Below are 27,402 nucleotides of genomic sequence, written 5' to 3' on the forward strand. Positions count from 1 at the left end.
ACATCTTCACTAGCACCATCTCATCTCAAACCCTAGTTCATCTCTAGTATCCAATGTTTGTCCCAAAACCTCAGATTGGTACCTGTGGGTTGCTAGTAGTGTTGATTACTCCTTGTTGTTGATGCTAGTTGGTTTATTTGGTGGAAGATCATATGTTCAGATCCTTTATGCATATTAATACCCCTCTGATTATGAACCATGAATGTGATTTGTGAGTAGTTACGTTTGTTCCTGAGGACATGGGAGAAGTCTTGCTATAAGTGGTAATGTGAATTTGGTATTCGTTCGATATTTTGATGAGATGTATGTTGTCTCTCCTCTAGTGGTGTCATGTGAATGTCGACTACATGACACTTCACCATTGTTTGGGCGTAGGGGAAGGCATTGGGAAGTAATAAGTAGATAATGTGTTGCTAGAGTGACAGAAGCTTAAACCCAAGTTTATGCGTTGCTTCGTAAGGGGCTGATTTGGATCCATATGTTTCATGCTATGGTTAGGTTTACCTAATACTTCTTTTGTAGTTGCAGATGCTTGCAAGAGGGGTTAATCATAAGTGGGATGCTTGTCCAAGGAAGGGCAGTACCCAAGCACCGGTCCACCCACATATCAAATTATCCAAGTACCGAACGTGAATCATATGAGCATGATGAAAACTAGCTTGACGATAGTTCCCATGTGTCCTCAAGAGCATTTTCCTTTATATAAGAGTTCGTCCAGGCTTGTATTTTGCTACAAAAAGGATTGGGCCATCTTGCTGCACCTCATTTACTTTTATTACATGTTACCCGTTACAAATTACCTTATCACAAAACTATCTGTTATCGATAATTTTAGTGCTTCCAGAGAATACCTTACTGAAAACTGCTTATCATTTCCTTCTGCTCCTCGTTGGGTTTGACCCTCTTACTTATCGAAAGGAATATGATAGATCCCCTATACTTTTGGGTCATCAAGACTCTTTTCTCGCGTCGTTGCCGGGGAGTGAAGCGTCTTTGGTAAGGAAAAATTTAAATAGTGTGCTGAAATTTACTGTCACTTGTTACTATGGAACATAATCCTTTGAGGGGCTTGTTCAGGGTATCTTCACCCCAACCAGTAGAGCAAAGAGTTGCTCCTCAACCTACTGAACCTACTGAAAATGTTTGCTTTGAAATTCCTTCGGGTATGATAGAGAAACTACTAGCTAATCCTTTTACAGGAGATGGAACAATGCATCCCGATTTGCACCTAATCTATGTGGATGAAGTTTGTGGTTTATTTAAGCTTGCAGGTATGCCCGAGGCTGTTATCAAGAAGAAGGTCTTCCCTTTATCTTTGAAGGGAAAGGCATTTACATGGTTTAGGCTATGTGATGATATGGGATCATGGAACTACAACTGATTGAAACTGGAATTTCATCAGAAGTTTTATCCTATGCATCTTGTTCATCATGATCGTAATTATATATATAATTTTTGGCCTCACGAAGGAGAAAGCATCGCTCAAGCTTGGGGGAGGCTTAAGTCAATGTTATATTCATGCCCCAATCATGAGCTCTCAAGAGAAATTATTATTCAAAATTTTTATGCTCAGCTTTCTCTTAATAATAACTCCATGCTCGATACGTCTTGTATTGGTTCTTTTATGATGAAGACTATTGAATTCAAATGGGATTTATTGGAGAGAATTAAACGCAACTCTGAAGATTGGGATCTCGACGAAGGTAAGGAGTCACGTATAACCCCTAAGTTTGATTGTGTTAAATCTTTTATGGATACCGATGTTTTCCGTGAATTTAGCACTAAATATGGACTTGACTCTGAGATAGTAGCTTCTTTCTATGAATCCTTTGTCGGATCTTGGGTTCCGGCAAAACCCTCAAGGTTCGAACACTGGGGTGCGCGCGAAGATCTCCCCCTACCAACTCACACCCTCAACCTCGCCACGAACTCAAAGGCAAGCTCGACGGACTCGCAACACAAGGGACACAGGATTCATACTGGTTCGGGCCACCGTTGTGGTGTAATACCCTACTCCAGTGTGGTGTGGTGGATTGCCTCTTGGCCTGAGGATGAACGGTACAAGGGGAGGAACAGCCTCCTGAGGTGAGGTGTTCTCATGCTTGGTGGGTGTGTGGCTAAGGATGGAATGGCTCCGATCCAAGATGAGGTCGATCCCCTAGATATGGTGGTGGATAATCCTATTTATAGAGGCCCTTGGTCCTCTCCCCAAATATTGAGTGGGGAGGGAGCCAACAACGGACAATTTGAAAGGGGACAACTAGTACAAGTTATCCTAACAAAAGTAGTCTTCTCCTGCCAAAGGCTCTGGTGGTGACGCCGCCTTGGGCTCCATGGTGACTTCTGTCTCGCCGTCCTACTGGTCTTGGTCTCGTTGCACCGATATGGAAACCTTTGCTTGACGCCTCGGTACTCTTCGTCTGCTCTTGCCTCCTTAGCACCAAAGAGGAAACAAGAACACTGTGCGAGCTGGCGCCCGCCTGGCGCCCGTCTGGTCTCGATCGTCATGGCTCACGTCATTGGAACCTTGCGAGGTTTGTCTTGCCTTGATCTCTCTGCCCCTCGCGAGCCGGCCTGGTGAGGCCGCTCCTGAGGCGGTCTTGTGTCGTCCGCCTCGCGAGGCTTGGACCCTCGCGAGGGTCTTGAATGCTTGTTGGTGAAGATGGGCCGTACGGGCCCGCTTGCAGAGCCACGCCGTGGGCCGTAGGCAGGCAAGTCTGGGGACCCCCGTTCCCAGAACACCGACAGTAGCCCCCGGGCCCAACGCGTGCTCGGGCTTGGTTTCGAGGCGAAGGCAAAGGGCTAGTGCGGAGCGTCCCGGGCCCAATGGCCTGCGGCCTCGGTCGACGCATGGCGGTTGATTGGACGTGGGCGTCTCCGCTTCCCCACGCAACCTCGGCAACTGCCCGACTGTCAAAAGGCTGGCGTAGACAGCACTTGCCTTCATTGCTTTCTTTCACGTTGCTCCAGATCCCCTTTCTTGCTCCCTGCTTCCGAAATCTCTAGATCTACTCCCATCCCCTTCCACATTAGCGACCAATGGCGCCCCGAAGGGTCCAGCCTACCTCGTCGCCGGCTTGGTATGAGCAAACTCTTGACGCGCCCAACGTCTCGGAGAAGAACCTCGCCGCCACGCGCTTGCTGACGGTAGGGGAAAGAAACGGGAGGGGGAAGACTGAGCTCCGGGCTGGCTCCGACGTGCCGGAGCCCGAGGGAAGCACCTTCTTCCCCTTCTTCATGAGCAGCATCATCGCAGGGCTGGTTCCCCCCTTCTCTGACTTCTTCTACGAGGTCTTTGGCCGCTACGGGTTGCAGGCGCTGCATCTTCATCCCAACTCTATCCTTCTCTTGTCGATCTTCGCCTACTACTGTGAGGCGTACCTCGGGGTGATGCCATCTGTGGCTCTGCTGCGCCACTGCTTCTTCCTCCACATCAATGAGGGTCATACCACCGGGAGTGCCAATTTCATCACGGCCGGCAAGGCCAACTCAATCTCGAAGACTGAGAAGAAGGCCGACGGCTTCAGGGGCAAGTGGGCCATGATGGACACCAAGTGCGTCCACCCACGCTTGATGCTGCCAACGGAGATGCCCCAGTCCGACAAGGGGTGGTCTTACACGAAGCTCACTGATGAATGGGCGACGTTGGTGCTGGAGCAGATGAACGCCGACCTGAAGTCGGGCAACACGAAGGCGGCAAAGGTGACAGGGGCCATGCGCCTGAGGGAATTCCTGATGTTGCGCGTAGCCCCACTTCAGGCGCGTAAGCGCCCCTTGTGGGAGCTTGGGGGCGAAGAGGACAAGGTTCGCCTGAGCCCGGAAGCCTTGTCCGACGGTGAGCTGGCTGCGGCTCTCCGCCTCCTGGTCGGAGACAACCAGGAGTACCCGCCGAGTGTCTTCACTCCCTTGTTCCGTCGCAAGGACGGGGCGCAAGTCGTGGCCGCTAGGCCGACCTTTGACGAGCGCGGGCTGGTGCCGCCAGCGCCCACCGAGGCCCCTGCGGCACGAACGCCGGTGGAGCTGTCTTCTGGTGAGTCTTGCAGGGAGGAAGAGGAGGAGGAAGACTCTGAGGTGACCCCTGAAGGGATGGGGGAGATCTCCCCCTTGAGCAAAGCTGACATCTTCCGCACCCTTCCTGACGACGACGAAGCTGATGCCCGCCAGGAGAAGGGAGAGCCACCCGTAATCCTGACGAGGGCCCGATCAGCGCTGATCTCCCGAGATGCTGCTTCTGTTCTGGAGCCACCTGGAGCCACTTCTGGCTCAGCTGCTACTCCTGCTTCTGCTTTCGGAGCTGGCGCACCCGCGCCTCGGGTCACAAAGCTCTCCGGCTTCAGGCTCCCGAAGCGGAGGGACTACGCCGCGGTGGATCAGTCAGTGTTCTCGTCCTGCCTTGTTCTTGCTGCTGATGCTTGTTCTGACACTTCTTCCTTCTTGTGTAACTAGGCCAACGCCTGCGGCGAAGGGGAGAAGGGAGAGCGAGGTGGTGCTGCTTGAGCCTAGGTCGCATCATGCGGCTGCGCCCCTCTCCATGAGCAAAGGTGAGGATGGTGCTCGTGCTTCTCCAGCCCGATCATCCTCGCAAGGCTCGGTGGAGCATCCTCGGAAGAAGTCAGCCCCCGAGGCCCCGCTGACTCGGGGGGTGCCAGAGTCCGGCTAGGGTGCTGAGGTCCAAGAGGCTCAGGAGCTTCCAGCCTCCCAGGCCATGGTGACGACGAGGCCTCTTCCTCCTCCTTCTGCCGTGTTGCCGGCCCCAGGTTCCTCTGCTTCTCCTGACGTCCTGGAGCGGGCCCTTTCTGAGATGGCCCATCTGTGAGAAGATCTCCAGAGCGCTGAACCCCTCCTGGCGGCTGGGCGTCTGGAGCTGGTCTCTGGTTGGCTTCATTCTGACGTGTCCGTTCGGGCGGTGCTGAGCCAGGTCGCGGCGACCTCTGAGGGGGAGAAGTGAGCCGCAGCTCAGGCAGCAGTTGCTCGCGAGGCGGCGCTAAAGGACGCCGAGGCCGCCCAAAGCCATTGCCGGGTGCTGGAGGCCGAGCTGAAAATCCTGCGTGAAGAGCGTGCCCAAGATGCCCGTGGCCGTAAGGCGGAGGAAGAGATGATGAAGGCCTAGGAGGACGCCATCAAGGGTCGCGACACCGAGCTTGAGCAGCTGGCGCAGGCGTAGGCCGCTGAGCGCGGCCAGCTAGAGGAGCTGGAGCAAAAGGTGCAGGCTGAGAAAGCCAAACTTGACGCCAAGACGAAGGTTCTGGCCGAGGACCGCACGGCCTTCGCGCTTCTCGAGAAGAGGTCTCGCGAGTCTCTAAAGTCACTCTATGAGAAGGGCTTGGAGAAGCCATTGGCCACCAATGAGGACGGCCTCGCCCAGTTGCTTCCCTACTTGGTCGAGGCGCTTGAGGAAGTCATGCGCGTCATCGGCCCCATGGCAGAGGAAGATGCTCGCGCCCTTTTTTCAGCCGCTGACGGTGTCAAAACCGGCGGATCTCGGGTAGGGGGTCCCGAACTATGTGTCTAGGCTGGATGGTAGCAGGAGGCAGGGGACACGAAGTTTTACCCAGGTTCGGGCCCTCTTGATGGAGGTAAAACCCTGCGTCCTGCTTGATTAATATTGAAGATATGGGTGTTACAAGAGTAGATCTACCACGAGATCAGAGAGGCTAAACCCTAGAAGCTAGCCTACGGTATGATTGTATGTTGTGATTGTTGTTCTACGGACTAAAACCCTCCGGTTTATATAGACACCAGAGAGGGTTAGGGTTACACAAGGTTGGTTACAAAGGAGGAGATATCCATATACGTATTGCCTAGCTTGCCTTCCACGCCAAGTAGAGTCCCATCCGGACATGAGACGAAGTCTTCAATCTTGTATCTTCATAGTCTAACAGTCCGGCCAATGGAGATAGTCCGGCTGTCCGGAGACCCCCTAATCCAGGACTCCCTCAGTAGCCCCCGAACCAAGCTTCAATGACGACGAGTCCGCCGCGCAGTATTATCCTCGGCACTGCAAGGCGGGTTCCTCTTCAAATTCTGTGTACCTGTCGAAATAATTTCCGGTTCCTTGTGATGGTTTGTACTTCTTAGCTTCTACGCCCAATAATGGCTACTTTCCACGTGTCGAGTGAATGTGAAGAGCCAAGGTGTTTTCACATTTACCCCCCTAGCCATGTAAATGAGTCGTCTATTTAAAAAGACGTGGATTCAAATCCAAATCACATCATCCTCCCTTGCCGAGTCTTCATCAGAGCGTACCCGACAGAGATCCATTCCACCATGGCCAGTCGACGCAGCTCCTCCTCTCGCACCTCTAGTTCCAAGCCTGGAGATTGGGAGAGATGTTCCATCCCGCACAGCAAATTGGTGGTGCTTCAGTCCAAGGGATTTCTTCCCCCAGCGTACCTGGTCCCGGTTCGAGCCGGGCTTGCCACTTATAATGGCGGAGAGCAAGCGGAGAGCCATCCCAATCCCCCCAAGGGAGAGCGGGTATGCCTTGTCCCTTATCTGGTAAGAGGGCTCGGATTCCCAATCCGTCTGTTTCTCCAAGGGCTTCTGGAGTTCTATGGCCTCCAGATGCACAACCTCACGCCTGCCTCTCTACTGCATATCGCGGGATTCGTAGCCCTTTGCGAGTTATTTTTGGGCTGTGAGGCTCATTTCGCTATGTGGAAGAAGCTGTTCTGCCTGGTGCCCCGTTCTAAGAAGGGATCAATATATCAAGTGGACGGAGCCGAAGTGTGGCGTATCGCCGGGACCGGATACCTATCTGGGACCCCAAAGAAGACGTCCGAAGACTGGCCTTCAGAATGGTTTTATATAGAAGATGTCCCCCTTCCGGACCCTATTCGGATCGACCTTCCAGAGTTTGACAACGCCCCTTTGAAGAAGCGTCAGAGCTGGCGTCCACGGAGCCCCCTGGAGGAAGACGACCGGGACATTATTTATCTGATGAGCCGGATAAGCTCTTTAGCTCGATCCGGATTGACCATGATCGAGGTCATGGCTATATGCATTATGTGGGGGGGGGTGCAGCCGCTCTAGTATAGAGGCCACCCCATGTGGGATTTCAACGGGGAGGATGACGCCACCCGCCACGGCTGCAAAGGGCCGGGATCGGCTGCTGATATAATAAAGATCTTATCCACTTTGTACACTGGAGAAGAGGAGGAATTCCTCCGTGTCAACCCGCAGGGCGGATTCTCCATGTACAATCCTCTGAGCTGGGTAAGCGGAGATTTTTCTCGCCCATCCGTTTTGTATTCCCGTAGTTTAAGTATTCATTCTAGCAATTTCATCGCAGGAGCTGCGCCAGGCAGTAAAGGAGATAAACAACCCTCCCCCACAGCCCGAGGACCCTGGACGGTCCCTTGACCCGGCCTCCCAGGAGGATCTGGACATATCCGTGGAGCTGATCGACGGGGTATTTTACCAAGGGAGTAATGACAATACCTTGGTGGACATTACAGCCGATTACCCTGGGCTAGTTCTAGCCTCACAGGTGACTGAGACCGAAATCCCAACACTTAAAAAGGGATCCGTCCTTGTGCTCTTTTTATTGCCGTATAATAGCCGTGTTTTGCAGGGGAGGTCCTCGGGGTAGAAGACCGAGCCCATGGCAACTAGCCAACAAGGGGCCGCTAGGCCAGGCAGGCTGAAAAGATCCACAGTCCGGATTGTGGCACCAGCGCAACGGTATGGTGCTCCGTTTTTATTAGAAGATATTATTTACAGCGGCATACTAACGCCCATGCCTTCTTTTCAGAAAAAAGAGCGCTCGCCGGACTATACCCGGAGAGGCTACCAATCGCGCCTCCACAAGCCGGGCTCCAAGGCCAGACTCAGAGGTGGGAATGAGTACAAGGCATGCGCCGGGTGCTCCTCCGATAGAGGATACGGATAGACTGTCTGCCACCCATTCCGAGGTGGAAAGTGCCATGAACCACATGCGTCGCCGGACTGTTCTTCGTGACGCTTGTTTCTCCCCAGAGGCATTGGATTCCTTCAACTCGAGAGACGCGCACCTCCGTGCCGCTCAAGATGGTCTAGCCAGAGCCACGGAGCAGTATGTAAAAGACATACGGGTGAGAAAAATTGATGATTATATATATCAGTAGCCCCTGAGACTTGAAACAGTTAGGATAACTAATTTAAGGATCATTTGTTATGTAGTTTCTTACAGAAAAGAATACTCAACTGTCCCAGGAGCTGGAAGAGTGCAAAGCCCAACTTCAGGCCGCACTGTCCGCCGCAGGGGAGCCCAAAGAGACCCCCGCTGGTAACATATCCGTCAAATGATAAGTATCATATTAGAGTGCGGCTTTATATGCAAATCTGACGAAAAAATTGCAGATGACGCTGGAGTGAAGCTGGATAAGCAACATCTCAAACACCAGCTGAAGGCTGGTGAGAGCGTGCTTACAAGGGTGAGGCAGGAGAAGAATGATCTCCAAGATGCCAACACCAAGCTAGGCGTGGAACTGAAATATGTTCGTGCCCAACTGTCGGACTCTGTTAAGGAGAATCGACGGCTTCGGCGCAGCATATTTAGTAAGTGCTTGAACGAACTTAAAAAGAGTTCGGCGAGGAAGCTGGCTGACAGAGTTATGTCTGTAGGTATGTTAACAGGTCGTCCTGCCGAGGAGATGCCTAGTTCGATGGGTGATCTTCTTCCCGAGCTCGCACAGTTGCACGAACGAGTTCGACAGGTGATGCAAGGCGTTGCCCAGGCCTTGTGGCCGTCCTTCTCCCTACTCGAAGGCCTTGGCGAGCTTGCAGAAAAGCTGAAGGGAGCACAGCGGCGCTTCCGATTATGGAAGATATCGTCCTGCCATCAGGGCGCCAGGGAAGCATGGGCGATGGTGAAGACACGGTACATGAAGGCTGACCCGAACCACATGGCCGAAGTCGGACCTGTGGGGCCTGATGGCAAGGAGATCCGTGTAAATTTAGTGTACGGCCAAGTAGAATTGGCCGCAAAGTATTCCCAACAGGACTGTAGACTAGACAGCCTATTGGATGGCATTGAAGAGGAATTCAACCAGTCAAATTGACTATGTAATTGTAAAGTGACATATATTATGCCTTCTAGCCGGATTGTAGATCGTTTGTCGTGGCGGACCTTTTCGCTTCAACCTCGGCACCCGACAGTCCGGAGTGTATCCGAATACCCTCTCGGTTATATGAGAACCGGGGCAATGCGTGGAGACTAGGCGTAGGGGTCATTAGTGCTTTATCAGACAAGTGCCCAACTAGTTATGTTATATTACATGGGTAGTAAGAAACATCTTCCAGAGAGAATAGTTCCGTTAAGGGTTCCTTTCCCTGGGTAGGCATGCCCTAAAGTGCATGTCCGGACTGCGACAAGAAGCGTAGTAAAAACGTCTGGGGCAGATATGGTTAATAAATAAAAGTCATCTTTTGTTCACCGACCGAATATTCTCTTAAGAACGCTAGCTTTCGGCTTCACCCAGTCTGAGGTACACGTCCGGCTGACCCAGCGGTAACAATCGCAGAGGTGCTCCCCTTATGCCCTAGCCGAATTAACGGGAACGTAGGGCATAAATACAAGAGCCAGGCAACCCAGCTTGGCCAAAACATAAGTCATATCGATGCATATAATGGTGAAAAAAGGTACATGCGGAAGTATAACGCATGTGTTGGGCGTGATGCCCAGGTAAATAATTTAAGCTTTTGTGAAAGAAGCCCCCAGGTGTAGATAGTGCGGCTAGCACCTCTGTAGTGTACAAGTGAGGCACAAGGTGACCCTTGAAGGCCTAGAGGATTAAAAGAAAGAAAGGGAAACAAGACAGACGACGCATATGCAGAAAATGGACAAAGGGAAGGGACTAACATAAAGTCCAGTGCTAGGCGTAGAATCTTCGGAGCCTGGTTGCGTTCCATGGCTTCGGCTCGAGTCGACTAGTCGATGCATCCCGCAGTCGGTATGCTCCGCCGGTCAGAACTTGGTCGATGACGAAGGGACCTTCCCATTTGGGCTCTAGCTTGTTCTTTTTCTTATCCGGCAGCCGGAGAACTAGTTCGCCAACGTTATAAGTTTTGGCTCGTACTTCTCTGCTTTGGTATTTGTGGGCCTGTTGCTGGTAAAGTGCGGAACGGGCTTTGGCTACGTCGCGCTCTTCCTCCAAGGTGTCCAGACTGTCCTGCCGATCAAGCTCGACTTCTCTTTCTTCGTACATGCGCACTCGAGGTGAGTCATGAATTATGTCACAGGGCAGGACTGCCTCTGCGCCATACACCATAAAAAATGGTGTGTATCCAGTACTACGATTCGGCGTGGTCCGCAGCCCCCAGAGTACGGAGTCGAGCTCCTCTACCCAGTGTGTGTCAGACTCTGTTAAGGAGCGCACTAGTCTGGGTTTAATGCCGCTCATTATAAGACCATTTGCTCGTTCGACTTGACCGTTGGTTTGTGGATGGTAGACTGAAGCATAATCGAGCTTGATGCCCATTTTGCTGCACCAGAGTTTTACCTCATCGGCCGTGAAGTTCGTGCAGTTATCAGTGATGATGCTGTGGGGGACGCCGTAGCGATGTACAACCCCGGATATGAAATCTATCACCGGTCCGGATTCGGCTGTTTTAACCGGTTTGGCCTCTATCCATTTGGTGAATTTATCCACCATGACCAATAAGTATTTTTTCTTGTGGGTTCCACCTTTAAGGGGTCCAACCATGTCAAGCCCCCAGACCGCAAAGGTCCATGTAATGGGGATTGTTCGGAGGGCGGTGGGTAGCATATGGCTTTGATTTGCAAAGAGCTGGCAACCGGTGCAACGCTGGACTAAGTCCTGTGTGTCTGCCCGGGCCGTTGGCCAATAGAATCTTGTACGGAAGGTCTTGCTCACAAGAGCCCGGGCTGCGGCGTGATGACCGCCGGGTCCGACATGAATTTCTGCCAAAAGGTTCCGTCCTTCCTCTTCGGAGATGCACCGTTGAAGGACTTCGGTAGCGCTTTTTTTGTATAATTCTCCCTCGCGGACCCTGTAGGCCTTTGATCGCCGCACTATGCAGCGTGCCTCATTTTGGTCCTCCGGGAGTTCCTGTCTAGTTAAGTAGGCCAAGAATGGTTCTGTCCACGGGGCAATAATAGCCATTATTTCGTGGGCTGATTGTGTTATTTCGATGGCGGAGCCTCTGATTGTGTCAGAGAGTTCGGTATCGGGTATTTTGGCCGGGTCCGGACTGTTGTTACCGGTGTCCCCTTTCCATGCTACAGATGGCTTGAAAAGCCTTTCCAGAAAAATGTTGGGAGGGACCGCGTCGCGTTTTGTGCCAATGCGGGCGAGGATGTCCGCCGCCTGATTGTTTTCCCGAGCCACATGGTGAAATTCGAGCCCCTCGAACCGGGCTGACATTTTTAGGATGGCATTGCGATAAGCGGCCATTTTTGGATCCTTGGCATCAAAGTCTCCATTTATTTGGGATATTGCAAGGTTTGAATCCCCGCGCACCTCTAGGCGTTAAATGCCCATGGATACTGCCATTCGGAGACCATGTAGAAGGGCCTCGTATTCGGCTGCATTGTTGGAGTCCGTATACATTATCTGCAGTACGTATTGAACCGTGTCTCCTGTTGGGGATGTCAAAACGACGCCGGCCCCCAGACCAGCCAACATTTTGGAGCCGTCGAAGTGCATGATCCAGTTTGAATATGTGCCGTACTCTTTAGGGAGTTCGGCTTCCGTCCATTCAGGGATGAAGTCAGCCAAAACTTGCGATTTAATAGCTCATCGTGGCTTGTAAGTTATGTCGAACGGGAGGAGCTCAATGGCCCATTTGGCAATCCGACCCGTCGCGTCGCGGTTGTTTATAATATCGTTAAGTGGTACTTCCGAGGCCACCGTTATCGAACACTCTTGAAAGTAGTGTCGCGGCTTCCTGGATGCCATAAATACCGCGTACGCTATCTTTTGATAATGCGGGTACCGCGATTTGCATGGAGTAAGGACAGTGGACACGTAGTAAACCGGCTTTTGAATGGGAAATTTGTGTCCGTCCACTTCTCGCTCGACGACAAGCACTGCGCTTACCACTTGATGAGTTGTCGCAATGTATAATAGCATTGGTTCGCCAATGTTTGGCGCGGCCAGGACTGGGTTTGTTGCCAACATGGCTTTTATTTCGTTGAGTCCGACCATGGCGGCGTCCGTCCACTCGAAGTGTTCGGTACACCGGAGGAGGCGATAAAGGGGTAATGCCTTTTCTCCCAAGCGGGAGATAAAGCGGCTTAGAGCCGCCAGGCATCTAGTTAGTTTTTGTATTTGTTTGAGGTCTGTTGGGGTAGCCAACTGTGACAACACTCGGATTTTGGCCGGATTAGCTTCAATACCTCTACTGGAGACAATGAATCCTAGGAGCTTTCCTGCTGGTACACCAAAGACGCATTTTTCCAGATTGAGCTTGATATCATATGTTCGGAGGTTGTCGAATGTGAGCCTCAAGTCGTCTACTAGAGTTTCGACATGCTTGGTTTTAATGACCACGTCATCCACTTATGCCTCCACTGTTTTGCCGATCTGGTTTGCCAGGCATGTCTAAATCATGAGCTGATATGTTGCACCGGCGTTTTTTAGCCCGAAGGGCATTGTGTTGAAGCAGAATGGGCCATATGGTGTGATGAATGCCGTTGCGTCTTGGTCTGGCTCTGCCATTTTTATTTGGTGGTAGCCGGAGTATGCGTCGAGGAAATACAATGAATCGTGTCCTGCGGTAGCATCGATGATTTTATCGATGCGGGGGAGGGGGAAGGGATCCTTTGGGCAGGCCTTGTTAAGGTCCTTAAAATCGACGCACAAGCGCTACGATTTGTCCTTCTTTGGTACCATCACCAAGTTTGCTAGCCAGTCTGGATGTTTTATGTCTCTGATGAATCCAGCCTCCAATAGCTTGGCTAGTTCCTCTCCCATGGCTTGTCTTTTAGGCTCGGAGAAACGTCGAAGAGCCTGCTTGACTGGCTTGAACCCTTTTATGATATTTAGGCTGTGTTCAGCCAGCCTGCGTGGGATTCCTGGCATGTCTGAAGGGTGCCAGGAAAAAATATCCCAGTTCTCGCGTAGGAACTCTCGCAGTGCGGCGTCAACATTAGGGTTTAATTGTGCCCCGATGGAAGCTGTTCTTGTAGGGTCCGTTGGATGGACTTGGAATTTGACTATCTCATCCGCCGGCTTAAAGGAGGTGGACTTGGATCTTTTGTCGAGTATCACATCGTCCCTGTTTACCGTGGAGCGCAGCGCAGTTAGTTCTTCGGCCGCAAGGGCTTCAGATAGTGCCTCAAGGGCCAGTGCAGCTGTCTTATTTTCGGCGTGGAGTGCTATGTCCGGATCACTAACAAGAGTGATGATTCCGTCGGGCCCGGGCATTTTGAGATTCATGTACCCATAATGGGGTATGGCTTGGAAGATTGTGAATACCTCCCGCCCTAATAGAGCGTGGTATCCGCTGCTGAACGGGGCCACTTGGAATGTAATTTCTCCGGACCTGTAATTATCCGGCGTGCCGAATACCACGTCTACTGTGATTTTTCCGGCGCAGCGTGCTTCCCGACTGGGGATGATTCCTCTAAAGGTTGTGCTGCTTTGCTTAATGCGGCTCCAGTCTATTTCCATCTTTGGAAGAGTTTCCTTGTAGATGAGGTTCAATCCGTTGCCGCTGTCCATGAGTACCTTGGTGACTCGAAAGCCGTCCATGATAGGACTGAGGACCAGTGTGGCTGGTACTCAGGCTGTTCAGAATTTAGGTTCGTCGCTGGAATTGAAGGTAATAGCCGTGTCGCTCCAAGGATTTGTTTCTGCTATGTGGCAGATTTTGGACATGCCGCGGAGTGTTCGCTTCCGTCTTTTATTTGACGCAAAGGTCTCGAAGACCGTTAAGACCGTACTGTTGTCCTCGGGGTGGTGCTCTTTGGTTTTTGGGAGGAGTAGATCCTCACCACTTTTGGCCACCTGCCGGAGTATCCAGCATGCTCTAAGGCTGTGCGTTGGTATCGCATCCGTTGTACTATGAATTTTGCAGGGTCCGTTGAGCCATCCCTCCAGTACGGTTCCTTGCCCCATAGAGGGCTTTTGCTTTTTGGTAGTTAACCCAGGTGTATTGTGATAATGCACCCTTTTATTTCGGACTAGGTTTGTATTCAGGGCCGGATTATCCCAAAATTTTATTTCAGTTTTCCACGCGCTTTCCATCGCACAATACTTTCGCATTATGGACACCAAGTCGGCAAAGCGTGTAATTTCGCGACGACTTATGGCGTTGAGGATTCCCTTGTCCGTGCAATTATTGCAGAAGAATGAAATTGCGTCTTCCTCGCGGCAGTCCTTTATCCTGTTCTTGACCAGGAGGAATCTGGCCCAGTAATGGTGTACTGTTTCTTCGGGCTCTTGCCTAATTTGGGATAGATCGTGTATGTTTGGGTGGGTGGGTGGAATTGAATCCGAATCCTCACCCGATCTGAGGCTCAGTGGCCAAGGAGTTTCAGGACTCGAAAGCTTGGATTCTTGAACGTTTTCTGGTAAATCTAGCCCACTGCCTGATTCTGGGTTCAGGCTTTGAGTGACGTCCTCCCCTCCGCGGGTATCCGGTTTGGGGGGATCGGGAATCCGGACGTAGCTAGTCCTTAAGATAGATGAAGTTTTGCCGCATTGTTCTTCCACCACTGCAACTTGGTGGGTGACCCGGGGAGAGTTAATTTCTCTTAGATTGGGTTTAGGCCCAATTTAATCATAGTCTGTAGCAACTCCCAGGGCGGCGATACGATCCAAGAGCTCGTTCAGGGAAGAGAGCTCCATTGGATCTAACTGCTCAGCGAGTTCCGAGTTGATGTGAAGATTGGTTTCGGTGACCCGAGAAGTCATCGTCGGCGCAGCAGCCGAACAGACGGTCATAAGAAAACCACCTAGCCGGAGAGTTTGGCCGATAGCCAGAGCTCCCTCAGCAATAGTGCCATCTTTAAAGACAAGACAAGACATCCTTCCTTGTGGTGATGGCACAGCGGAACTCTCAATGAAAGCACCAATGTCGGTGTCAAAACCGGCGGATCTCGGGTAGGGGGTCCCGAACTGTGCGTCTAGGCCGGATGGTAATAGGAGGCAGGGGACACAAAGTTTTACCCAGGTTCGGGCCCTCTTGATGGAGGTAAAACCCTACGTCCTGCTTGATTAATATTGAAGATATGGGTGTTACAAGAGTAGATCTACCACGAGATCAGAGAGGCTAAACCCTAGAAGCTAGCCTACGGTATGATTGTATGTTGTGATTGTTGTTCTACGGACTAAAACCCTCCGGTTTATATAGACACCAGAGAGGGTTAGGGTTACACAAGGTTGGTTACAAAGGAGGAGATATCCATATACGTATTGCCTAGCTTGCCTTCCACGCCAAGTAGAGTCCCATCCGGACACGAGACGAAGTCTTCAATCTTGTATCTTCATAGTCTAACAGTCCGGCCAATGGAGATAGCCCGGCTATCCGGAGACCCCCTAATCCAGGACTCCCTCAGCCGCGCTGACGCGCGTCTTCATCCACCTCCATCTTCGTGATCCTGCTGCCCACCTTGAGAGCTGCTGGAGCCTATGGCTGATGAACACTTTGCAACCGACGCCGCAACCGTGAAAGGTCAGGTGGAAGCCCTGCTGAAGAAGTTTGACGCCTTCGCCCCTGTGCCTTCGACCGGTGGTGCAGGTGAAGGCGACGCTACCCAGGAGGGGGCGCCTCTTGCGGGTGCCGGCGGTATCCAGGGATGACTGTCTTGCGGCTCCTTTCCTGTTGAAACTCCTGCAGCATGTAGTGTGCCTCGTGGAGGCGTTTAAAGTTGTGTTTGATATTCGGAGAACAATATGTCTTGTAATATTTGCTTTGAGATTTTGCGATTTCCTTCCCATTTGCTTTACGTTCTACGTCGGCAGAGCCCGACCCCGCGCATACCTCAGCCGCCGTTGGGCCGACCGGATCACCAGGACGGACCAAGGAGTGAGGGGCTATTTGGCCAGTTAGGCTCCTGAGTCGCGATGCTCAGGAGTCCCCCTTGACATGCAAACAGCTTGTGGAAAGGAGATGCAATGGTAGGTCTAGTGTTCTACGTCGGCAGGGCCCGACCTCGCGCAGACCTTAGCCGCCATTGGTCCGACCGGATCACCAGGACGGGCCAAGGAGTGAGGGGCAACGTGGTCAGTTAGGCTCCTGAGTCGCGATCCTCAGGAGTCCCCCTTGACGTTCAAACGACCTTCATACCTTGGCTGCGCTTGGGATGGCGTGAGACGACCAGGTCCGCGGGACCTGGCAGGGTGGCGTACGCTTGGGCGTGACCCGAGCGCAACCCCCGTGCCCAACCCCCTCGCACGGCTTTCCCGAGGGGAGGCATTGCGATCAGGCCAGACACCGAGCCCGGAGGCTCCATGAGGTTGATACGACCGTGAGGCCGCCCTCAGTTGTTTAACACCAGGACGAACCATGGCGCTTCCGCACTTGCACAGGCATAGTCGCTCCTCGGCAGTGTCGACTGCCAGCACGGAGCATGGTGCTTCCACTGGTACGTGGGAGGGGACTCCCTACTGCGGAGAGCCCCCGGGGCATGTACAACCCCTCCCTGACACGTGGCCTGCACGGCAGGGCTAGACGAGGTGTGTTTGGGCACTCGTGAGCCAGCGCGGGATTCACGAGGCCCTACCTCAAGACGGGTTGCACCTGGTCTTGATTCTTGTTCGTTGTGGTGGTCCTGCGAGGTGGTTAGACAACCTGTGTCGGACGAATCTCCTAAGGTTATCGCGTGAGAAGGCCAAGCACCAACAGCCCCAGGAGGTGACGTGAACGGGACCGTCCCGCCAGACAGAGCTTAGCCGTTGGATTTATTGACGCTGCAGGGACGGGCCTGAGCACAGACGCCATGCCTAGCCTTCTCATGCGAAGGATCTTGAAGAAAGACGCCTGGCGCGTGGCTCCCACGATGGGTGACAATCAAACAAGTGATAACCATAGATAGATTACGCATGAAAAGCAACATGCCACTGGGTCAGGCCCGAGCGGCTTGGGGATGATGCAGCCCGAGGGGCGCCCCAAGCAAGGTAAGCTAAAGACATAAACAAGAGGGATACATGCCACAGGGACAGATCCATGCGGCCTGGGAATGATGCAACCCTGAGGGCGCTCCTAGCTAAATAAACTTGGAAAATGTCACATGATTCTGTTGATGAAGGGGTGTTGAGGCAGCTGAAGGTACACGGCGAAGGGGTTGCTCCTCACGAGCCACCGGGGCCCTGAGCCTTAGGAGGCTCTGGGGGTCCCGGCGGTTCCTTGAGGATCGTCGCCATCTCCGCCAGGACTGCATGATGCCTGTCCTCCTGACCCGCCATGACGCTCCGCAGGTTGCACTGGAAGGCAGCAGCCACGCTCGACAGGCCAAATGGCATGCGAACATAGCTGTGTGGTGGGCCCTCGCAGTGTCCCACGCGCGAAGGCCAAAAGAGCTCCTGAGACGCGACCCTGTTGAGCCCTGGGATGTCAACGCAGACGCGCAGCTCACCACCCTCGCTTGGGTGGGGAGCGGCGCCAGGTGGGCGGCGGTCGCCGCGAATCGCTCTTGCTTCCTGAAGCTCCTGAGTGGTCTTGGTGATGAACTCCTGAGCGCTGGGCGCTCCTCGCCCTGTGTCCTCCTGAGGGAAACGTGCCACGAAGCACACCTCCAAATGGTGCCCGAGCGCCTCCCTCGTAATGTTGGCAAGGTCTGAGGTCCTCCAGAAGAGAGCCCCCGAGCCCTGCCCGAGGAGGGCGCCGGGCGCTGATCCTGATGTGGTGCCACTTGTGGCGCCGTTCTCCTGAGGCCCAGTACGGAGTAGCTGCTTCTTCTTCTTGGGGATGGCCTCAGGAGGGTACTCGCCATTGCTGCTGGGGTCACCGATTTCTACAGCTTGAAAGGCACGCTCAAGGGAGCACATCACGTCTCTTTCTTCGCAGGGGACTGTGATGATTCCGCCGCTTCCTGGCATCTTGAGGACGTTGTAGCTGTGGTGGGTCACTGCCATGAACTTATCCAAGGCTGGATACCCGAGGATGGCATTGTACGGCAGATGGATGTGGGCGACGTTGAAGTCGATGAGCTCGGTGCGGTAGTTGTTCCATTGTACGAAGGTGACTGGGAGGCGGACCTGATCTATCGGTGTGGTGGAGCCGTCGGTCACTCCTGAGAAAGGCTTGGTAGGCCGAAGCTGATCGTAGGGCACTTGAAGGTTGTCGAACATCTCGACGGACAGGACGTTAAGCCCTGCACCGCCGTCAATGAGAGTCTTGGTGACTTGCACGTCGCTGATGACGGTTGAATAGAGCATCGGGAGAGCGCTAGCGGCGGCCACGCACTTGAGCTGGTCTGTCGAGCTGAAGGTAATAGCCACTTGGACCACCTGAGCGGGCGTGTAGTCTCGAGCTTGGCAAGGGCTTCGTTCACCTCATGAGCGAACTGCTTGAAGATACGCTGTGAGGCTGGGGCTTGAGCTCCGCCCAAGATGCAGGCAATAGCACGCGGCTCCTGGAAGCCCCCATCCCCCTCGTCTTGGTGGTGGTCATCGTTCCTTCTTGGTGGTGGCGGAAGTGGAGGGAGCCCAGCATTGCCCTGAGGACGGTCCTCGCAAGGCTGATCCCTCCAGGCACCTTCACGAGGCTGATCATGCCAGCGGTCCTCACGAGGCTGGTCGCGCCACTCCTGGCGTGGGCCCCGGTCGTCCCAGCGTCCTCCGCCACGTCCTCCTCCTCGGCCGTAGCTTCGGTCGTTGCGCTCGGGGCATCGACCGAAGCATCCGTCGTGAATGGCCCAGAGCTCTTGACAATCGTTGGTGTTGTGGCTGTGCACATTGTGGAAGGCGCAGAACGGTCGACTACTCTTGGATGACTTAGGCTGGTCCCTGCCGCGCTTCGTGTTCGGCTCTACCGCGAGTACGGCCGCTCCCTTGCGCTTCACGTCCTTGGCCTTGGATTTCTTCTCCTCCTGGTCGGTAGCTGGGAGCTTGAGAAGGGAAAGGCGCCCGTCCTCAGCCCTTGCGCACTTGGTCGCCAGGTTGAAAAGCTCCAAGGACATGCACAGCTCCTCGTGGATGGCGAGCTCCTCCTTCATCTTGACGTCGCGGACGCCATCGGAGAACGCAGAGATGATGGCCTCGTCCATCACCTAGGGGATCTTGAGACGAACGTTGTTGAAGCGCTGGATGTACTTCTGGAGGGTTTCCCCTGGTTGTTGCTTGATGCGGCATAGGTCACCCGTGCCCGGTGGGCGGTCGCGAGTGCCCTGAAAGTTGGCGACGAAGCAGTCGCGCATCTCGTTCCAGGAAGAGATGGATCCTGGACGCAGGTTCAGGAGCCACGAGTGTGCGCCATCCTTGAGAGCCATGGGGAACCAGTTCGCCATGACTTTCTCGTCGCCGTTGGCCGCCTCAATGCTCAGCTCATAGAGCTGCAGGAACTCCGCGGGTTCGGGGGTGCCGTCGTAGCGTGGAGGCAGGTCTTTCTTGAACTTGCCTGGCCATGCGATGCTACACAGCTCGGGGGTGAAAGCGCGGCAGCCCGCGGTGGCCACCGGGACCCTTTGCTGATGTGGAGCCTGGTCTGGACGCCCTCACACCGCCATCTCAGGCGGCGCACGGTCTTGTGTAGCGGCGCCGGGAGCGCAGGAGCGTTTTCTTGTGGACGAGGGACTTCTTGGCAGCTTTCTTCTTTGCATACAGGCGCCTGACGCGGCGGATCACGCCGGGGGGCCGCACGCCTTGGCGCCAGGGCACCGTCTTGGGGCAGAGGTGGTGGAGGCACTCCATGAGCCACGTCGCCTGCAGCTGGCGGAGGGCGAGGTAGCGAGAGGGATGGCACAGGGGAGCCCCCCTGCACGCTGACAAGCTCGGCGATGCGGTCGAGCCAGTCCTCGTAGAGGTCGTCAATGGGGCGGTAGCACAAGAGTTCGCGCGCCATGCACAGCGCGGCCTGCGCGTCCGTGGGAGCGCGATGGGCGTGAGACAACGAGCCGGCCGGGGTCAGCGATGGAGTGGCGGTGCGGCCGTCCCGCCGCACCGAGGGGCGCAGCGAGGAGGCTTGCTGCTCGTACCCAGCCGGGCCGGTGACGGTGTTGGCGGCAGGCGACGGAGAACGACGGGGTGGCCCGCCGACGGGAGCCATCTGAACGACGCGTGCGACTAGGGCGGCCCGGCGCTCAGCGCGAGCTCGGCGAGCATCCGACATGGAGGTGACGAAGCGACGAGACGCGGAGCGATGGAAGGAAAGCTTCGGCGCACCCCTACCTGGCATGCCAAATGTCGGATCTTGGGTTCCGAAAAAACCCTCAAGGTTCGAACACTGGGGTGCGCGCGAAGATCTCCCCCTACCAACTCACGCCCTCAACCTCGCCATGATCTCAAAGGCAAGCTCGATGAACTCACAACACAAGGGACACAAGATTTATACTGGTTCGGGCCACCGTTGTGGTGTAATACCCTACTCCAGTGTGGTGTGGTGGATTGCCTCTTGGGCTGAGGATGAACAGTACAAGGGGAAGAACAGCCTCCTGAGGTGAGGTGTTCTCGTGCTTGCTGGGTGTGTGGCTAAGGATGGAATGGCTCCGATCCAAGATGAGGTCGATCCCCTAGCTATGACGGTGGCTAGTCCTATTTATAGAGGCCCTTGGTCCTCTCCCCAAATATTGAGCGGGGAGGGAGCCAACAACGGCCAATTTTAAAGGGGACAACTAGTACAAGTTATCCTGACAAAAGCAGTCTTAACCTTCCAAAGGCTCTGGTGGTGACACTGCCTTGGGCTCCATGGTGACCTCCATATCGCCGCCCTGCTGGTCTTGGTCTCGTTGCACCGATATGGAAACCTTTGCTTGACGCCTCGGTACTCTTGTCTGCGCTTGCCTCCTTAGCACCAAAGAGGAAACAAGGACACTGTGCACGCTGGCGCCCGCCTGGTCTCGATCGTCATGGCTCACGTCATTGGAACCTCGCGAGGTTTGTCTTGCCTTGATCTCTCCGCCCCTCGCGAGCCAGCCTGGTGAGACTGCTCCTGAGGAGGTCTTGTGTCGTTCGCCTCGCGAGGGTCTTGAATGCTTGTTGGTGAAGATGGGTCATACGGGCCCGCTTGCAGAGCCATGCCATGGGCCGCAGGCAGGCAAGTCTGGGGACCCCCGTTCCCAGAACGCCGACATCCTTTGCTACTCATGTTGATATCCCTAAGGAGAAGTGGTTTAAATATAATCCTCCCATTGAAGTAAAAGTAGTTGAACCTATTAAAGTTGAAGAAAAGACTATCACTTATAATGTTGATCCTATTGTTCCTACCGCTTATATTGAGAAACCACCTTTCCTTGTTAGATTAAAGGATCATGCTAAAGCTTTAACTGTGGTTCGTAAGAGTAATGCTAAAACACCTACACCTCCTGAGCAAATTAAAGTTGAACCTAGTGTTGCTATGGTTAAAGATTTCTTGGCCTATAATATTGATGGGCATGTTATTTACTTCTGTGATGAAGCTGCTAGAATTGCTAGACCCGATACTAAAAATAAACATAGACCTGTTGTAGGCATGCCTGTTATTTCTGTTAAAATAGTAGATCATTGCTATCATGGCTATCATGGCTTATTTGATATGGGTGCTAGTGCAAGTGCAATACCTCATTCCTTATACAAAGAAATTATGCATGATATTGCACCTGCTGAGATAGAAGAGATAGATGTTACAATTAAGCTTGCCAGTAGAGATACTATTTCACCTGTTGGGATTGTTAGAGATGTTGAAGTCTTGTGTGGGAAAGTTAAATATCGTGCTGATTTTCTTGTTCTTGGTTCCCCACAAGATGACTTTTGTCCCATTATATTTGGTAGATCCTTCTCGAATATTGTTAACGCTAAGATAGACGGCAAAAAGGATATTGTTTCTATTGGTTTAGGGGATATGTCTCATGATTTTAATTTTGCTAATTTTCATAGACAACCCCATGTTAACGAATTGCCTAGTAAAGATGAAATTATTGGTCTTGCTTCTATTGTCGTGCCTCCTAATGATCCTTTAGAGCAATATTTGCTAGACCATGAAAATGATATGTTTATGAATGAAAGAAGGGAAATAGATGAAGTATTCTTTAAACAGGGACCTATTTTGAAACACAACTTGCCTGTCGAAATTCTAGGGGATCCTCCTCCACCCAAGGGTGATCCCGTGTTTAAGATTAAACCATTACCTGATACTCTTAAATATGCTTATCTTGATGAAAAGAAGATATATCCTATTATTATTAGTGCTAACCTTTCAGAGCAAGAAGAAGAGAGATTATTGAAAACTCTGAAGAAGCACCATGCAGCTATTGCATATACTCTTGATGATCTTAAGGGCATTAGTCCCACTCTATGCTAGCACAAAATAAAATTGGAGAAAGACACTAAACCGGTTGTTGATCACCAACGACGGTTAAATCCTAAGATGAAAGAAGTGCAAGAAAAGAAATACTAAAGCTTCTGGAGGCAGGTATAATTTATCCTGTTGCTGATAGTCAGTGGGTAAGTCCTTTCCATTGTGTCCCTAAGAAGGGAGGCATTACTGTTGTTCCTAATGATAAATATGAATTGATCCCACAAAGAATTGTTACATGCTATAGAATGGTAATTGACTTCTGCAAATTAAATAAAGCTACTAAAAAGGATCATTACCCTTTACCTTTTATTGATCAAATGCTAGGAAGATTATCCAAACATACACATTTTTTCTTTCTAGATGGTTATTTTGGTTTCTCTCAAATACCTGTGTCAAAAGAGGATCAGGAAAAGACCACTTTTACTTTCCCTTTCGGTACTTTTGCTTATAGACGTATGCCTTTTGGTTTATGTAATGCACCTGCTACCTTTCAAAGATGTATGACTGCTATATTCTCTGACTTTTGTGAAAAGATTGTTGAGGTCTTCATGGATGATTTCTCCGTATATGGAACTTCTTTTGATGATTGATTAAGCAACCTTGATCAAGTTTTGCAGAGATGTGAAGACACTAATCTTGTCTTGAATTGGGAGAAGTGCCACTTTATGGTTAATGAAGGTATTTTCTTGGGGCATAAAATATCTGAAAGAGGTATTGAAGTTGATAAAGCTAAAGTTGATGCTATTGAAAAGATGTCATGTCCAAAGGACATTAAATGTACAAGAAGTTTCCTTGGTCATGCCGGTTTTTATAGGAGGTTCATTAAAGACTTCTCTAAAATTTCCAGGCCTCTGACTAATCTTTTACAAAAAGATGTTCCTTTTGTCTTTGATGATGATTGTGTAGAAGCATTTGAAATACTTAAGAGAGCCTTGATTTCTACACCTATTGTTCAGCCTCCTGATTGGAATTTACCCTTTGAAATTATGTGTGATGCTAGTGATTATGCTATAGATGCTGTTCTAGGACAAAGAGTTGATAAGAAATTAAATGTTATCCAATATGCTAGTAAAACTCTAGACAGTGCCCAGAGAAATTATGCTACTACTGAAAAAGAATTTTTAGCAGTTGTATTTGCTTGTGATAAGTTCAGACCTTATATTGTTGATTCTAAAGTAACTGTTCACACTGATCATGCTGCTATTAAATACCTTATGGAAAAGAAAGATGCTAAACCTAGACTTATTAGATGGGTTCTCCTACTACAAGAATTTGATTTGCATATTATTAATAGAAAGGGAGCTGAGAACCCCGTTGCAGACAACTTGTCTAGGTTAGAGAATGTTCTTGATGACCCACTACCTATTGATGATAGCTTTCTTGATGAACAATTACCTGTCATAAATGCTTCTCATACTGCTCCATGGTATGCTGATTATGCTAATTACATTGTTGCTAAATTTATACCACCTAGTTTCACATACTAGCAAAAGAAAATGTTTTTCTACGCTTTAAGACATTACTTCTAGGATGACCCACACCTTTATAAAGAAGGAGTAGATGGTGTTATTAGACGTTGTGTACCTGAGCATGACCATGAAGATATCCTACGCAAGTGTCACTCCGAGGCTTATGGAGGACACCATGCTGGAGATAGAACTGCACATAAGGTATTGCAATATGGTTTTATTGGCCTACTCTCTTCAAAGATGCCCGTAAGTTTGTCTTGTCTTGTGATGAATGTCAAAGAATTGGTAATATTAGTAGAAGTCAAGAAATGCCTATGAATTATTCACTTGTTATTGAACCATTTGATGTTTGGGGCTTTGATTATATGGGACTGTTTCCTTCCTCTAATGGGTATACACATATTTTAGTTGCTGTTGATTATGTTACTAAGTGGGTAGAAGCTATTCCAACTAGTAGTGATGATCATAAAACTTCTATTAAGATGCTTAAAAAGTTATTTTTCCGAGGTTTGGAGTCCCTAGATATTTAATGACTGACGGCGGTTCACATTTTATTCATGGTGCTTTTCGTAAGATGCTTGCTAAGTATGATGTTAATCATAGAATTGCATCTCCATATCATCCACGGTCTAGTGGTCAAGTAGAACTAAGCAATAGAGAGCTTAAATTAATTTTGCAAAAGACTGTTAATAGATCTAGAAAGAATTGGTCCAAGAAACTTGATGATGCATTATGGGCCTATAGAACTGCATATAAGAATCCTATGGATATGTCTCCGTATAAGATGGTTTATGGTAAAGCATGTCACTTACCTCTCGAACTAGAACATAAGGCATATTGGGCCATTAAAGAGCTCAATTATGATTTCAAACTTGCCGGTGAGAATAGGCTATTTGACATTAGCTCACTTCATGAATGGAGAACCCAGGCCTATGAGAATGCCAAACTGTTTAAAGAAAAAGTTAAAAGATGGCATGACAAAATGATACAAAAGCGTGAGTTTGATGTAGGTGATTATGTTTTGTTATACATCTCTCGTTTAAGTTTTTTGCGGGAAAACTTCTCTCTAAATGGGAATGTCCTTACGTTATCGAGGAGGTCTATCGTTCCGGTGCCATAAAAATCAACAACTTCGAAGGCACAAATCCAAAGGTGGTGAACGGTCAAAGAATCGAACATCATATCTTAGGTACTCCCATAAATGTTGAAACCAATGTTATTGAAACCGTAACCCCGGAGGAATACATAAGGGACACTTTCCAGAATGTTTCAGACTTCGAAAAGGAATAGGTATGTGGTACGATAAGTAAACCGACTCCAAAACAGTTCTAATAACAATTTTTCTCCGTTTTGGAATATTTAAGAAAATAGGAAAATAAGAAGCAGTCCGAGAAGGACACGAGGCATCCACGAGGGTGGAGGGCGCGCCCCCTGCCTCGTGGGCACCTCGTGTGCTCTCCGGACTCCGTTTTCTTGTGCGATACTTCTTTTGGTCGGTAAAAATTCATTATATAATCTCCCGAAGGTTTTGACCACCGTATCACGCAAATATCTTCTGTCTTTGTTTCGAGCGGTTTTTCTGACAGATCTAGATCGCCATGACGTCTTCAAGTGCCCCTAAGGATAATTTCTTCGAGAAGGTCATCAACCCCTACCTCGCGGAGGTGCTTCAACACCCTCAAACCATTGAGATGCGTGAGGGGTTGCTACACTTCCACGATGTTGAGGGACCAAGGCGGACCGGAAGCGTGGAGACAAGACTCGAAGCAATGGAGCAACACGTTTTCAAGTGCTAGGAGATGGTGGAACATGGACTCGACGCCAACCACATAATGATCACGGAGTTCACCAACAACACCAAGCTAGAAGCCAGGAACATCGGGGAGACCATCTTCAAGCTTCACGAGAAAATCGAGCATCTCCAAGCCCAGATCTATGATCTGCAAAACCAAAACTATGAGTATGAATATAGATTCAACAGGATGAGTTTGGCTGCAGATTCAAAGATCCTGGAGACTCGGTCATCCTTCTATGATGGTGAGCCTATGCCTTGGAAGGTGGACGACAAGCCTACATCATCAACAACTCCATCATCACCACCTCCGAGGAAGGAGACATAAACACATGGGTATGGGCACTCCCCTTGGCAACTGCCAAGCTTGGAGGGGGGGGGGGCGGTGCCCCGGTATCGTATCACCATCACACCTTTTATCCTTACCGTTTTTCTAGTTCGATCCTTTTGCTAATATCTTGATCTAGTAGAATAAAGTTTAGTATGATTTAGCTTTGAGTTATGCTTTATGATCCTTCTATGTAATCAAGTCTGTGAGCTATATATACTCCCTCCGTTCCTAAATATAGGGTGTATAGTTTCTGGCACGGAAATTAAAGAACGCATGTGAAGGGAAAATTTCACAAGTTTTGGGCGAGATTACACCTAACTAATTGACATGAGAAAATAAAGGAGCTTGCATGATATAAGGAAATGTAATCAAATCCCTGAAAAAATTGTCCAAACGAGTGGTGCAACGTAATACACCTTATATTTTGGATTTTTTTCTCAAAAATCTATACACCTTATATCAAGGAACGGAGGGAGTAATAAAGATTAGTTTTGAGTCAAGGGCTTTGCTATCTTGCTATGATCTTGAGAATAAATGTAAGAATAAAAATAAATAAAGAGATCATATAGATCTTATGGAGAGTAATGACTTCACATATAAAGAGTATGATGAATAAAAATTGTTGAGAGTTGACAAACATAGTTTTGGTCATCATTGCAATTAATAGGAAGTAATAAAGAAAGAGAGGTTTTCACATATAAATATACTATCTTGGACATCTTTTATGATTGTGAGCACTCATTAAAATATGACATGCTAAAAAGTTGATGTTGGACAAGGAAGACAACGTAATGGGTTATGATTTCTTATATCCGAAATAAAGTATATTGTCATGGATCATCCAACATGTTGAGCTTGCCTTTCCCCCTCATGCTAGCCGAATTCTTTGCACCAAGTAGAGATACTACTTGTGCTTCCAAATATCCTTAAAACCTGGTTTTGCCATGAGAGTCCACCATATCTACCTATGGATTGAGTAAGATCCTTCAAGTAAGTTGTCATGTTGCAGGCAATAAAAATTGCTCTCTAAATATGTATGATTTATTAGTGTGGAGAAAATAAGCTTTATACGATCTTGTGATGTGGAAGCAATAAAAGCGACAGACTGCATAATAAAGGTCCATATCACAAGTGGCAATATGAAGTGACATTATTTTGCATTAAGATTTCGTGCATCCAACCATAAAAGCACATGACAACCTCTACTTTCCTCTTTGAAGGGCCTATCTTTCACTTTTGTCTTATACCTTATACAAGAGCCATGGTGATCTCCACCTTTCCCTTTTACATTTTATCCTTTGGCAAGCACATTGTGTTGGAAAGATCCTGATATATATATCCAATTGGATGTAAGTTATCATGAACTATTATTGTTGACATTACCCTTGAGGTAAAAGGTTGGGAGGCAATACTATAAGCCCCTATCTTTC

The sequence above is a fragment of the Triticum urartu genome, chromosome 2 (assembly GCF_003073215.2).
Source record: "Triticum urartu cultivar G1812 chromosome 2, Tu2.1, whole genome shotgun sequence".
Lineage (NCBI taxonomy): Eukaryota > Viridiplantae > Streptophyta > Magnoliopsida > Poales > Poaceae > Triticum > Triticum urartu.